This window comes from Etheostoma cragini, chromosome 4 (assembly GCF_013103735.1).
Source record: "Etheostoma cragini isolate CJK2018 chromosome 4, CSU_Ecrag_1.0, whole genome shotgun sequence".
Classification (NCBI taxonomy): Eukaryota; Metazoa; Chordata; class Actinopteri; order Perciformes; family Percidae; genus Etheostoma; species Etheostoma cragini.
Genome location: NC_048410.1, coordinates 7,815,100 through 7,829,987, shown reverse-complemented (window position 1 = coordinate 7,829,987; position 14,888 = coordinate 7,815,100). Strand labels below are relative to the sequence as shown.

Here is a 14,888-nt window from a genome sequence, read left to right as displayed (position 1 = left end):
ACCAGGCCCTTGATCAAGCATTTGTGTTTTTTCGGCCAGTGTGCCGACACGTAGACCGTGGTGAAGGACAGTATTAATTAGCTGATCGAGACAAGAAAGTCTCCTATATGTTCCAGGGCTTTGATTATGTTGCTGCCTTGATCTGTCACCCACACCATTCGGCCGAGGGAGCTAGGGCTGAGTTTTTTTCTTTATGTTTCACCATTTGGATCCATTTGAGATCCATTCCATTCTGAATTTATAGAAACAGCGCAGTTTACACTTCGAGAAGGGTCGGGCTTGACTTTTTTGGGCTGTACCTCACACATGTAGGTGTGTCACTGCTGATGACAAAACAGCATCAAATAAGACCAACTGGGTGCCCACATACCCTGAATGTATGATTCCTATTTACTTTGCAATATTCTCACATCATATTCTCACATCAAACATGGAATTAGTATGTCTAGGCAGCATCTATCCAGATTAATAATGTTTACGACAGGTTACTAGTAGTCTCAAAATTCTTGGAGGCGTTTAAATGATTGTTGTGAAATCTAATTGGCAATGGCATAGCAAACTACACTTATGTTATTCTTCATCATGCACCACTAAAGATTAAGCGCTCTGTGTCCTGTTGCTGGACCTGGAATTACTTAACACAAAGAAGGAAGCTGACTTGACCAAACAAGTTTTAAGAAAAAACACCTAAGCAGACATTGTGACATTTAAGATGTGCCTAAAACTGCATTTTTTTTAAAAACGTGTCTGCATGGGCCAAGAAGACTAAAATAATTTGAAATGTGTGTATATTCTGATCATTTCAGACACGTTGGGACTAAAAAGACAAATAATGTGACCAAACACTTTACAGTTTCTCAAACAACAAATAATCCAGACAGTCGGGCCTTTAGAGTATGCCCACACTAGACCAACAGATACACAGACTTCAGCATGACCTAGATACAAATAGTCTACAAAAGTCAGAGAGTTCAGAGAATCAACATGCACTATAAGGTGGAAAACCTCTAGAATTCTGAGTATTGTGGGTTAATTTTGTAGGCAATTGGAAGTGTGGGATTGAAATTAAAATGTAAACAAAACAATGTGAAAGATTATTTGTTTCAACATACTCACCATGGTGAACTGATCAGCGCCATGATTGAAAAGTAGGCCATCATAAATGTGTTTGGAATGATTCATTATCATAAGTGTTCTATTAATAGGCCTAGCTATTCTTATTCGGCTTGTGTGCTGCCATGCGGGTCATACAGGACAGGAGTTATTTGAAAGAGTGCATTTTAACTAGTTTGCAACTGCCATGGAAAAGAAGTTAAATGTATGTGCTAGGTTAGAAAGAAGCTGTTATCTGCAAAGCTTGATTAACATTTTCATGAGCGTGACCCAGTGGATAGCACAGGCAACTTGTGGTATTCTCTCCGTCTGCTGCCCTCAACTCCATCTCTCCGTTCTGCTAGCAGCTCTCTATATTAATCTCTAAGCCACTAGTCATCTACTCTTACTTTTATACAAGAATCCTAAGAAAGGTAATACCACAGACGCCTCCACCCAGCCGCTGAGCTGCCCATTTGTGCTTTCTCCGTCTCTAGTACATTTGGCAGATGTCCCGACTGTGTGGATGAGCAAAACTGTTCCTGCTTTTGCCATTGACTGGAGGACAACTGTGGTTTTTCTCAATCCAGACTTTGTCCTGCCAAATGCCCAAACTCATTTTGCTGCTCTGATGTTGATGATGTAATCATGTAATCCAGAAGTACACTAAATAACTGCTGCTTCATTCCCCTTGGCTGCCACACTCATTTAAAAGTCCCATGGCATGAAAATGTCCCTTTTTGAGGTTTGTCAACATTAATATGAGTTCCCCCCAGCCTGTCTATGGTCTATGGTCCCCAAGGGGCTAGAAAATGGTGATAGGTGTAAACCAAGCGCTGGGTTGGGCCGAACTCAGATGGGCCAATCTGGAAAATTATTAGGTCATAAGGGGCAAGGTTGCCTCCCCTTTATGCTTGGTCTGCCCAGAGAATTTGGCCCACCCAGGAGATAGAGAGACACATCATGGCAAGAGACAGCAAAATGGCAGTTGGTTAAGGCCACACCCGCAGCCTCTACCTTGTCTTTTTTACTTAAAGCCTTTTTCTTCCTTGTTAAAACTAAAGTACCCATCAAGACTTGTTCGCTTGTCCGGAACTGGAACAAGTGGCGTTTTTGTAGGGCAAGTGGAAGAGATATGTGCTTGCCCCACTAGACATGTTAAAACTCGAACAAAATAAAATGCCATGTTACTTCTGGTTATGTGCCACTCATCACTAGGGTTGGGTACCAAAGTCTGTACTGACTGAATAACGTTGGTACTACCAAGGACGGATTCACTTTAAATCAAACGGTGCCAAATTTTGGTACCTTAGAACGCATAAGCGCGAGCATATCTGACTTCTCTGCATTTTGACAGCAAGCGGAGCTCCAACATGGTTGCACGCACGCACACACACGCACACGCGCGCACACACACACACACACACACACACACACACACACACACACACACACACACACACACACACACACACACACAGAGCTGTGGTGCCAACGGAGCAAAACAACATTGACTTTGTTAAAGTCACAGTGAGTCACAGCAATAGCGGTAAAGCGGTTGCAAGTGTGACACTTTTCAATACTCCACGCAGACAGCGTCTACAACGGCGAGGTGAAAGCTGTCACTGTATGGGTTAACTAGACTTCCTCAGGCAGGCACCACTGTGTTCACTGTGCCCTATTGACTGACTTACAGGTAGAGGTTGTGGTGCAAGGTAACTTTAATTCCAAGGAACATTTTAGCAACGAGCCAATAAAAAACGCTTTACATAAAACATTAAAAAGAAGTTTAAAAAGAGTTCGAAAATAAAAACAGGCTACGATAGAATAGGATACAAATACGAGAATAAAGAGGGGGGTGTTTTATTTTGCGTGTTGTGCAAAATGTTTTAAATAAATAACAAAATGTTCTACAAATAAGATAAATAGGTTGGGTTATTTTTACAACTGAAATTTTATTTTTGTTATTAGAAAGGGAAAGTACCAAAAACCAGATCAGACTCCCATTACCGTACCAGAAAAAAAGCTGACAGTACCCAACCCTACTCACTACTTCTATTTCACAGATTTTATTTTACCGATGTGAAACAAATTTTTGGCACACCGGCGTGCAAAGTATTACTTTGTCCTACAAAGCCTGGAGATCTCTTTTCTTGTTCAAAGGGAATCTATTCTTGGGACACGTTTGTTGCTATTGTTTCAGCTGAATTTTATTAAATTTGATAGTGTTTGGATGTTTTCAACGCTTTGTTCAAATTCTGCATTAGCAAACTACTTTAAATGATAAACCTTTACGCGGGAAAGTGACTTTTCTGCATGGGCAAGTGAAACATAAGTGTCCTTTGTCCATAGGACAAGTGCCTCAAACGTTAATGTCCAGCCCTGCCCATGATGCAACGCAACAGCCGGCAATTTGGTTAAAGATTCGGTCGTGTTTCACCTGCGTCTGCTTTTGTAGCCCGGAGTCAGGCTCAAACAGAGATGAGTTACAGAGGGCAGGTGAGGTCACTACTCCACACTCCTGTAAACAGACTTCGACTTCCCTTTTAACTAATCACCTTAAACATGTAAATGTTTGTAATGTGTAGTAAAACAAACCAATATCATGTAACCCTCTGGGCTCAGCAGGTTTAGAATACTGAATAGTATTTCTCATGTATTTAGATTAATAGCTTGACAAGCATGACAAAAATATAACACTTCCCAAGATGACCACTGCCAAATAATGTGGTTTTTTAAAACATTTTTTGTGTGATATTTACATGATTTAAACAAGTCACAGCAGAGCTGGAGCTGCAAAGTACACACTATAAAATGCCCTGCAGGTTGAAGCATAATTCACATGTTTTAATGTAAACCTTTTTTGGAAGTTGCCACGCCGGTATGACATAAGCTTTGGACAATTCTGGACAGGGGCGATAATCCTGTATTCATGTATTGTGAAAGAACGCTGTAACCGGCAGGCGCCAACCGGGCTGCATTGTTATCCACAGAGCAAACGCACATCGTCAATTTATGTCTGCTTTTTCTGCCACTGACAGGCTCAGATTGTTATTATAATTGTCTGACAACATTATGTAAAGGTTCCCTACAGAGAGAGACCTTTTTGTTTAACCAGAAAAAGGACATGGAACTTATTCTTTAACAAGAAGATTGACCTCAGTAGGGGTCCTTTCCATAATTTTGTCGGACACAATAACAATGTGAGAATGTCAGTGGAAAAACAAGCACTTTACTGACATCACTTGTGGACATAAATTGAAGATGTAGGTGAATTGCACATCAACTCTCTCCGCATATTTCATGTGACAAAGTGGAGCAAAGGGGTGGAGCAGTGGGCCAATGTGATATGAACGCTAACAGTTCTGGCTCCCTCTTTAATAAAGATGAGTGGCTCAACATATAGCAAGCAAATGTTTTACCCAAGTCACAGTCTAGATTCAGTGAAAATAAAATTTCCCTGTGCACTGCATCATGCTTCTTAGAAATAGAACATGATGACTGTGTTACATTAAAGGCAGTGGTAGTAGTGGATGGAATAAGATAGCTATTTCACTTCCAAGTCAAACTCATTGCATGTATGCCATTTACTGTATTTCCTCCACAAAAAGCACTCTATGAAGCTATGCAAAATCACACTTTACCACCATTTCACCGTTTCTTACTATATCATACATAAACGCTTTTACTCTGCTAGGTATTTATGGTTTTTTGACGTCTGTCTGTCAGGGTTAACATAGGAGGACTGTAATGGAGGTAACACACATAGCTGAGTATACCATACAATCATAGGGCTGGGCGATATAGAAATAAAATATAACAATATACTTGATCAAATACCTAGATGTCGATATTGCGACAATGTTGTATGATTTATGTTGTATGCTTTAACAAAATGAGATTTTTGATAAACAATCTCCAGAAATGATTTCATGATTTAGAATGTAATGTAAATAACAGAACAGCTGGGTATGATCAGCAAATCACATCCCTCTACTAGAAAGCAGCCTGTAAAACCAGGAAAAGACAACACTTACCATACTACGATATCCAAAATCTGAGATGACATCTAGTCTCATAACGCGATATCGATATAACATCGATAATATTGCCCAGCCCTATACAAGCCCTAATACCAATCTATTTTTTTTGTGATGTATCCTGGGAAACATGGTTTTACAAATTGCAACATCTACTTTGCGGAAATAAGTTGCCATGTACAGTAAAGAATATTGTATGTAGCTGTTAGATTCTAATAGAGACACAATATGGGTAATGGCCCTGCCTTGAAAATCTGGCAACATTCATACACCCAACTGTTGTGCATAAGCTATTACAGACACATTTCTCTAAATCTCCACAAATAACATGCTCAGATGTCAAGATAGCCAGCTAGTCCACATCTTCCAAGAAGATACTGAGGCATGTCTGTGTGGATCATTTTCAAGACACACACGACTGCATGCATGTGCGTACACACAGACACAAGAGGAGGCTAGCAGACTGCCGTCATATTCCCAAACCAAAACAGATCCATCCACCATCTTCGCCACAGCTTGCCTGCCAGTGCTTCTTTTTTTGTGAAAAACATGCACATGAACACAGACACACACACAAATGCCACTGGGGTGACTAGCTGACTGGGTTTTGTCAGCTCTGCAGGGGGATGGAGCCATCTGTCCCAGTAAAGGGTTAATCCAACCAAAAGCACAGGCCACTGATACCAGCATTTTTCAGTCCTCAAATTTGTAGCTACATTCTGGCTAGTTTTTTTTTTTTTGTGGTGGGTAGTAGGAAGGGTTCCAGTCTCCAGCCTTACGGACACCCCAACCATCCCACTTGATTCTTCAAACCACAAAAAGCTCAGCCCTCTCCATGTAGTGGTGGCAGGGAATTAAATGTTGAAGGGGGGCAGTTTTAGCTATGCTTTTTCTATGAATGGGAACGGATGCCATTCATTTGGGATGGAGTATTTTGAATCAGGGGAGGGTATTCTTACTGCTCCGGCTGGCCAAAAGAGGCTTGCAATGAAGAGACGATTCACACGTACACACCACAATAGATCAAAACAGGCCTTTCTCTGGACCTGTGACATGCTCATTTCCCCCCCCCTTCATAAGCAATGCTTTCAGCTCTAAGTGATTCCCATACAGAGGCCGGAGGACCGGGGGAAGGGAAGATAGAGAGATTAGAATAAGAAAAAAACCTGAAGGGCCAGCAGTGCAGTGTGAAGCTAAATCAGCCAGAAACCTGCCTGAAAATGTCCCCCGCACCCACACACACACAGCCGGCCTTTGTCTTTTTATTCCACCCAGAAAAAAAAGCACCACGGGCAAGCTACTAACTACAGCAACATGGGAATGGAAAAGAGAGGTTTTCAAACGATCCATTTAGAGGGGCAGGGAGAGAGTGAGGATGGAAGGATAGAGATGAGAGGGGGGGTCAGCCAGACACGATATGGATCGAGAGGGAAAGAAAGAAGGAGGGAGGATGAAGGAGAGGCAGAAGCTAATCTTAGCATCCTGGAAGCTCCAGACAGACAAACAGACAGGCAGCAGTTTGCTGCTGGAGGTAATGGCTTCCAATGTGATGAAGCATGTCAACTGATCACATCGCCTTAATACAGACATTGCAGAGCTGGAGCGCTTCCACCACAAATACACATACTGTACACACACTCACACACACACGGTAAGTGACACTTTGCACAAACACACATACAGGCATCAAACCGGGGCACAGATAAACACACACAGACACACGCATACCTGAGACAGACAGACGCAGACAGACACACACAGCTTCCGTTTGACCACAACACATCAGCCTCCATTACTGCCAGCAATGTGCCTCCGTCTCTCCTGCTCTGCTCCTGATGCCTTCCGCCTGATGCACAGCCATCCTTTCCGCCTGCCTCTCCATCTCGCCACATCTCAACCCCCAACCATTAAATTACAGCAACCCTCAGCATCCCTCCTCAAAATAAATCACAAAACATAATACCTCAGTTAGGGAGCCTGTGAGGGGCTTCTTGTCTTACAGTCCAAAGAACACCACCACGTCGACAGGAGACAGTGGAAGCAAAGCAAAAAATCCAATCAGGTGTGGTTGAGTGGAAGAAAACCCAGTGCAGATTCACTTTTCCTTCTCCTTTCCACCCTCGCCGTCCTCCCGTGTGTCTGTCCTCTGTCCAGCTTTGGCTTTGTGATGCTAAGCTAAAGGGAGCTAAGCAGCATCTACACATTGGCTTGTAGTGTGCTCCGTCTCATACCCACACACACACACAAATGTTAGGCTTCTGTTTCTCTCTCTCTCTCTCTCACTGACTGAGCCCCGCTGTCTCCCGTCTCGCAGGCACCCACATGCACCCGCCCACTTCCCCCTTCTCTCTCTCCCTCCAATCCTCTTGGCTGTTCACCCATACCTTCTTCTTTTTTCTCTTCTCGTTTCTTTTTGCCCTACCCCAGCCATTGATTATACACAAAAACTCATACTCATGCTCTGGGTGTTCAACAACTTCTAGACAACTCATCCTTGACCAAGATGTGAAGAGGACAAGAGTCAGGGGAAGGATCGTAAAGGCAAGGAGGTCTCAGGATTCATACTAGATTTAACATAAAATATGAACTAACCGAAACTGATTAGGCTTAGTCAAACTTCAAAGTGAACTGGCACACATCTGTGCATGTACAAGTTAAAGAAGAAAAAGACAACTCTGCATTTGTAGGATTCCTTTGTTATGCTTTATGGTCCGGGGGGGGGGGTAACAGCAGTGAGACAATGCAAAAGGGACGTCAACAGTGTATGTTATGTGCTATATTCTGCCAGATACTGCTTGAATGCGTCCCAAATCTATACTTACTAATACTAGTTCTAAGCTGGTATTTACATGTAAGATTCACAAAAGTAAGAAGTAAGTTAGTATGCATACTACATTTACTTGATTGTTGAGTGTAGTGTTGATGGACACTTTTGTTCCCCAATGCAATGTGTAGGGATGTCCCTGATTTAGAATTTTGTTAGTTGAATCGGATATGGCTATTCAATATGATTACTTAACTATTTGTTCCTTTTTGTGTGTTAAGGTAACATTATTCAGTATCAAGCACACTTTATTCAACTGACAGATTTGTGAACATGGTTTGCGAGACATTCAGGCTGAAAAAGAAGTAACAAAGTACACAAGCCAAGAGGTACAACTCAGAAGAGGAAACTCAATAAAATATCTTACACTATATAACAAAACCTTTTGCAGGCACTAAATATTAAATAAAAAACAGAGACTATATATCGTATTAAGTTGCTGTGACCTGTAACTTCACCACTTCTAACCGTAAGGCCGGGCATCTGCCTCTCTGGATCCGGTTCTGCAGCTGCCTGTACCCATCACTGACTGATACCAGTGTATACATAACACACTACTAAAAGGCCTTATCCATACACACAGGCTGGCTTCGATTGAATGGTTTGACAAGTCAAAAAAGGGATTTACATTCATTCTAAAAAGGGTTACCCACTTGAAGGTGTGTCCTTAACTGATTATGTGCCTGTCTTAAGTTGATGACATTTAAAAGCAGCGGGCTTATCCATGACTGTGACTAGTAGCTAGGAGCAGCAGTAAAATGGTGGATAAACACATTGATTTCCTATAAATTCATTAAAAAAAAAAAGAAGCTTTTCCATCACACAGCATGGCCAGGTAAAAGAAGCATGGGGGCTGATTGGGTGAACTTTGACCCAACTCTGAGATGGTTCATCTTGGCACAAATCAAACATGGTTTGATTGGCCGCGGCCAAAAGGAGGCTATAGAAATAGACCATAAAAAATATGTCCCATAGATCAAAAGAGTTCCTACTCCACACTGCGCTTCCTTGAAGTTTAAAGTAGGGATCGACCAATATGGATTTTTTTAGTGCTGATAAAGATTTATTTTTCATCAGCCTTCGCCGATTACATCATAAAAATGTAAACCCTGCCACACTGGATTTCTTTTTGAAATCTGCTCTGCCATTTCTTTAAAAATAATAAACAAAAACACAGATCAGTGTCTCAGCAATCATCTTACGTTCATATCGCCAACATGATGTGCCCAACGTGCATCATATAGATAGGTGAACTGCATATGGTTAACTGTGCAAGGGTAAAAAGCTTTCAACAACATCTACAACACAGCCTTGATGATGCATTGCTTGCTGATATAGTATAAGACAGATATAATCAGGTCATCACAAAAAAACACATTTATACAATTTAAGAAAACAATAAACCTGAAAAGTAGCCATTGGAAATGAAGTGCTTGATTTGTAATTTAAGACTGCCATGGTGCTAGTGGTGGAGGGGCAGTGCATGGTCTGCACGTGAACTGCAGCGTCTCCAGCAACACAGAGCTACCTAATGATGGCTTTCTGTAAATAATGCCGGGGAAAAAATATCGGTGAACGCAGTAGCCGATACAAGTAAAAACGCAAATATCGGCCTGATATGTTAGCCGGCCAATAGAATCGGTCTATCACTAGTTTGAAGGACAGAAATTAAAGACATACAGACAGAGTATGATGATGGCACATATGATATAATGACATCATACATTCAGGCATTGTGCCATTGTCAGACAAAAAGGCATCATTATCTGCAAACTCTTACGACAGGCTAATATGAGCTGCCATCTCTATAAATGAAAAGGAATCATTTTTGATTTGTCGAAACAGACTCAGACAAGTAGCACAAATAAACATCCACATTTAGAAGTACATCATATACTTGCTCGAACTACCTTCATGCCTACCGTCCTATATTTGTGCGCAACAGTGTCAGTGATCGAGTGTTTGCATTCATGACATTGTGTAAAAAGTGGGTGGGTGGGGCAACGGGGGCCATGAATCTGGGGTACTCCACCTATTATTCATTCTTTTGTTTGACAGCATTCCTTTGACTTTTCCTAATGCTGTTGAGCTATGCAAACAAAACACCAGCATCAACTCAGGCTCCTATTGTTTCCTTCAAAGACTCCCTCTAATCAACCTACTGCATGCTGGGATACCCTAGTCCAAATGTCAAACTGATACGGGTATGGTGTTGTGCCTCTAGTCCTTCCCCAATGGTCAAGTATGTAAACAGGATTTGAAAGATTTAAAACACATTCATAGAGCAAGGACAGCAAAAAATAGAAGATTTTAATGTAGATCATAGTATATTGAGTAAACATAACTTAGCCTATCCAATACACAACAAATAATATATGAGCCTCGAAACATTTGTGAAATACACTTATATTTAACAGACCGATATGGGACAGGTGTCAACCTCTAATCTAACTCTCACCAAGAAATTTCCAAAATGTCAAAAGTATTCCTTTAATTTAAACAAAATCTAGACATAGAATTTGTTCCTACCAGCTAATAACAACCAGGTAATAACATATGCTTAACAATTTATGAAGGAAAACAAGTCCAGGCCATTGTGTCCCCTAACTAGAGTTAGCAAGACTCTAATAAAGTTGCCTTACTGAGAGTGCCTCTTTACTTTTATAATGTCCACTCAGGTCGACAGAGAGTCAGACCATGGATTCACCAACTACTGCAGATTCTTGATTGTTTAATTGTTTTAATACAAAGATTGTTTTAAACTGTGGCCATCACATAAGCTGTAGGGTGAAGTCCAATGCAGAGCAAAGTAAACTTTCCTTTGTAATTCAACTGGGAACTGTAATGACAGGAAGGACATTGGAAAGACCAATCTAAACGTGCTTACCTAGGCCTTGACAAATACAACATCCCTTGCGTAATGCACGACAAAGTATTTTATTTACAGAGCAATGACTGACATACATCCTCTTCCTACCTGATACATGTCATCAAAGCCAAAATAGTCTCAAGTTCACTTCTAAATCTTCCTTGAGTTTTATTTTTTCCATTTTAGTTTACTACCTTCTGGTGTTTAGAAATGGCACAGTGAGTTTCTTTTGTTCAGGTGACACCATGTGATTGCATCTGTGGATGCAATCACATTGATGCAAACCAGAACCAGAAATGCTGTTTTTGTATCAACTGTAGGGACACACACAGGCAGCAACATACCCGACTCAAATAGCACAATGAAGTCCTATACAAACACAACATATGTTTACGTTAGCTTGACTGGCTAGCTAGAGCCAGCATTGATTTGAGTGTGTCAGAGTGCTTTTGCATCTCTCCATTCGCCCCCTCTCTCTCTCTCCTCTCCACCCATCCCCCCCCCCCTTCTCCACCCCCTCCCACACCCAAACTCCACCCCACCCCCATCTCCATCCCTGTGGTTTCAGCCCACACCTCCCTCCGAGGCGTCCTCTTAGCCTATATACGGGTCGTCAAATCGTCTGTGCTGCTAGCCCCGCAATTCATCACACATGCACGTGAGAATGACCCTCTGCAGACCCTTGCTCATTAGAGAAACGAATACCAAACCATTAACATTACATCAATTACAGCAGACAATAATTCTACTTGCCTAAATGCAGGACAGACCAGAGCTCCCTTTCCAAGGCTTGTAGACACAATGCTGAGCTTTAAAATCAGGTACAAGTCTCTTCTTCTGCTTGCCACTGCTCCGATCAACCGGCAGGAAAAATGAGAGAAACAGAGTGATACAGATGGAGAGAGGGAGGGAGGGAGCAGCAGTGGCAGTGAGAGTAGGGGAGGCAGCTGTGTCATGAGTTGAGGGGGTCAGGAATGAGAGCAGAATAGAGGGGGGTGGAGGGTTGGTGGGGATAATGGGAGACTGGGAATGCTGAACGTGCGGAAGGGGTGACCACAAGGGAAGCCGACGGACGCCTCAGCGGATGGGGGAGGGTGTGAGCGTTGTGCTTCGAATCTTACCAGTGTTATGGGAAACAATTGACTTTTTGGAGATGTAAGACTAGTTTAAGTTTACAACCAACTTCATGGAACCTGTACAACTACCTGAAGGTCTAGAGGTCTGGTGAACTTCACTGCTTTATACATATCGATTCTGCTGTAGTGTACACGGCACTTCAGTCCAACCAACACAACTGGCAGTGCTCAATGGGGGAAGCCAGTGAGGTATTACTTATCGCTTCCCTGGAATTCCCTTGAACAAGTACTATGCCTCTTGTCCACTGCATGGTATGGCTCACCTCGACTCGCTCTATTTTATGTTTTCCATTGACAAAAGTTGTGGAATGTACTTGTTACTTATTTTTGTTTCACCTCCGTTTAGGGTCCAACCGAGCTGAGCCGATACTACGGTCGAGGGTTAAACACTGCAGTCCACTGATTGGGCCCAGAGAATTGTCACTTGTGGGACACAGTGTCCCGTGTCCTGCACAAACCAACTAACCCTTTTATTAAATACCCAAGCTAACGTCAATAGCCACTGCATTTTTCAATGTCATTTGAAATGGCAGAAATGTTCCATCAAAACAAGTTCCTTCCCAAGACCATTAAGCAGAGCCACCGCAGAGCTTAGTGCTGCCACAAGACAATTGTGATTGGTTTAAAGAAATGCAAATAACCGAGAGTTTTTTCTCCTATCCCGGAATGTATGTGTGATGTAGCCAGACCTTACTCCAAAGTGAAGTGGTTTAAAGAAATGCCAATAAACCTCTGCAATTTTTCTCCCATCCCTTAATGTTGAAGACGTAGAGATATAGGTGTGGCAATGCAAGGCTAGGTTTTGAATGCAAGGATCCAGGGATAGTTGTGTAGCATTGATAATGACACTTACATGCAGTGGCGATCAGCTAAAAATCTCACCCACTGCAAGAAATGCACTCGGTACCTGTAGCGTTGAGATGTGAAACGCAGTGGAAATGAGGCATTAGTAAAGCTAGATAAATGATGCATCTAATCTGAGAAGATGCCACACCCTGCCCAGGCCAACATGGTGAGTTAGCAGAGAGAATGATGAGAGAGAACATGGATAATTAGCAGTTGAAGAAGAGCAGACAGAACATTCCAGATACAAGCTTTAAAAAAAAAAATTGTTTGAGTGTTAATATATATTATTCTTGCAACACTGCAGAAAAACAACCAGTGTTTTCAATTACAACCAATTGAGAAATGGGCAAAATTCTTATTTTCATTCAGTCAAACTTCCCAATTATGAGTTTGGTTGAAATTCATAAAAGACAAAAACAGATTGAGACTTTTATAGGAGGGATTATAGAGGCAACAACCACAGACACACTTATCCATCTGTTTCTCCACATGCTTGCTGTGCATTATTCACACCTACACCTCATGGACAGTGCTTTGAAGAACCTTTGGGCATACGTCAACATGGACACACACTGACCTTTCACAATCACAGGCCAAAATATTCACAGCAAATCCAGTTCACTTAGGAATTACTCACTACATATATAATATATGCTTTCCTCTACAATGTCTTGCTTGCCTTGTATTATTCTGGGACTGAAAGGCATAAGTGAGTACTTATTCTTGGACTCTGTGCCTAGTGTAACATGTCTGGCCATAACACAAAGAAAAAAAATTAAACTGCAGCAAATTATTTGTAAATGTAATATTCCGGTGTGAGTCTCACACTCCTCTACGAGTTCAACACAACAAAAACTTTACAGTCCCATAAAACACATGCCCTGGGGAACACCTTCTTGCTTTGTTTACTGCTAACAACACCAGGATTTTTACTGGTATGCCATAGACCACTCAGGGATAAAAATGGTCATTATAGTAAGACCCCCGCCCTCCAACAGTGTCTGGCTGACTTATGGCAGTGGAGGTAACACAGATAAAGTCCCTTAAACAAGCCTCCTGAACCCAAAATTGTAATTTGTGTCAGAGGGCCATGAATAAATTGAATTGAAAAGCCAACAGATGAGAACCATTTAGGTAAATATTGAAGTGGTGCAAAGGAAGTAGAGGAAAATAAAATGATGCATTTAACTTGCATACAGCCCAGTCATTTCTGCAGATCCTTTTTCTTTACTTGTCTTGTCTCTTCCCCTCCTCTCTCTCCTTCTTCATTCGTGAGGCATGCTGTGTCTAAAGCCAGCAGGGATTTCCAACTCAGGTATCATGACAATTATGAGCCTGGCTTTGATTGGTTCACGCAGTTGATTTCTGTGTTATATGCAAATCAGGAATAACAACATAAGATTGGCATCATTATGCAACATGATTCATCAGCCCCATCACTATTATGGTGTTCATTTGCTACGGTGACAGTCAGGTGGGAAAAAAGTCAAAGACACAAGCTTGTTTCCTGTCTTACACAGCCAGTTCTGACAGAGGAGATGCTGGTTAATATTAGAGGGGGAGGGACTTGGATGAAGCCTATTGTGCTATAGTTCCATGGACATGAGAAACTAGCCTATTCACTGTAGAGTCACCAGACAAACCTCTAACGGACCAGACAGTATTATTAAAGCATACTGTGTTGACTGTGTGTTATCAGCTTGGAAGTATGTTGGAGAACTCCATTTTGGTATGAAGAGGGATGGTGTGGGACAAAAACAATCTACACGAGGTTAGTTCTAAGGAGGGTATGAAGTAATCAGCTTGGTTAACTGCACTTCCAATATTGGTCAAAAGGCAAGTGGAACCATGCTCGGATTAGACTGAAATAAGCAGGCTTAATTAGATAACCATCCATGTGTCTGTGTGAGGAAGCTATACTCACAATCGTTACACAGATCTAAAACTGACCGTGCCTGGAGCGGAGACACTGACCTCAGTCACCACAGTTTTGTTTTTTTTCACAAAATAAATGACAACGTTTGGAGCCACAACAATGTTCTGTGGGAACTCAAACAGACAAAGTGTGTCAAAGGCAGCTT

General features: G+C 41.8%; 1 protein-coding gene across 8 annotated transcripts in view; it reads right to left on the bottom strand.

Annotated features, from left to right (window-relative positions):
• The window catches only part of magi1b (membrane associated guanylate kinase, WW and PDZ domain containing 1b), a 134,878-nt gene that overhangs the window by 58,442 nt on the left and 61,548 nt on the right, over positions 1-14,888 (bottom strand). The window contains exon 1 of one of the 8 annotated variants that reach the window (XM_034868558.1): positions 7,096-7,419. The exons of the other annotated variants lie outside the window; for them this stretch is intronic. The gene's annotated coding sequence lies outside the window, so the exon portion shown is untranslated. Of the gene's footprint in view, positions 1-7,095; positions 7,420-14,888 lie in introns of those variants that run through there. 8 annotated transcript variants of the gene reach the window in all.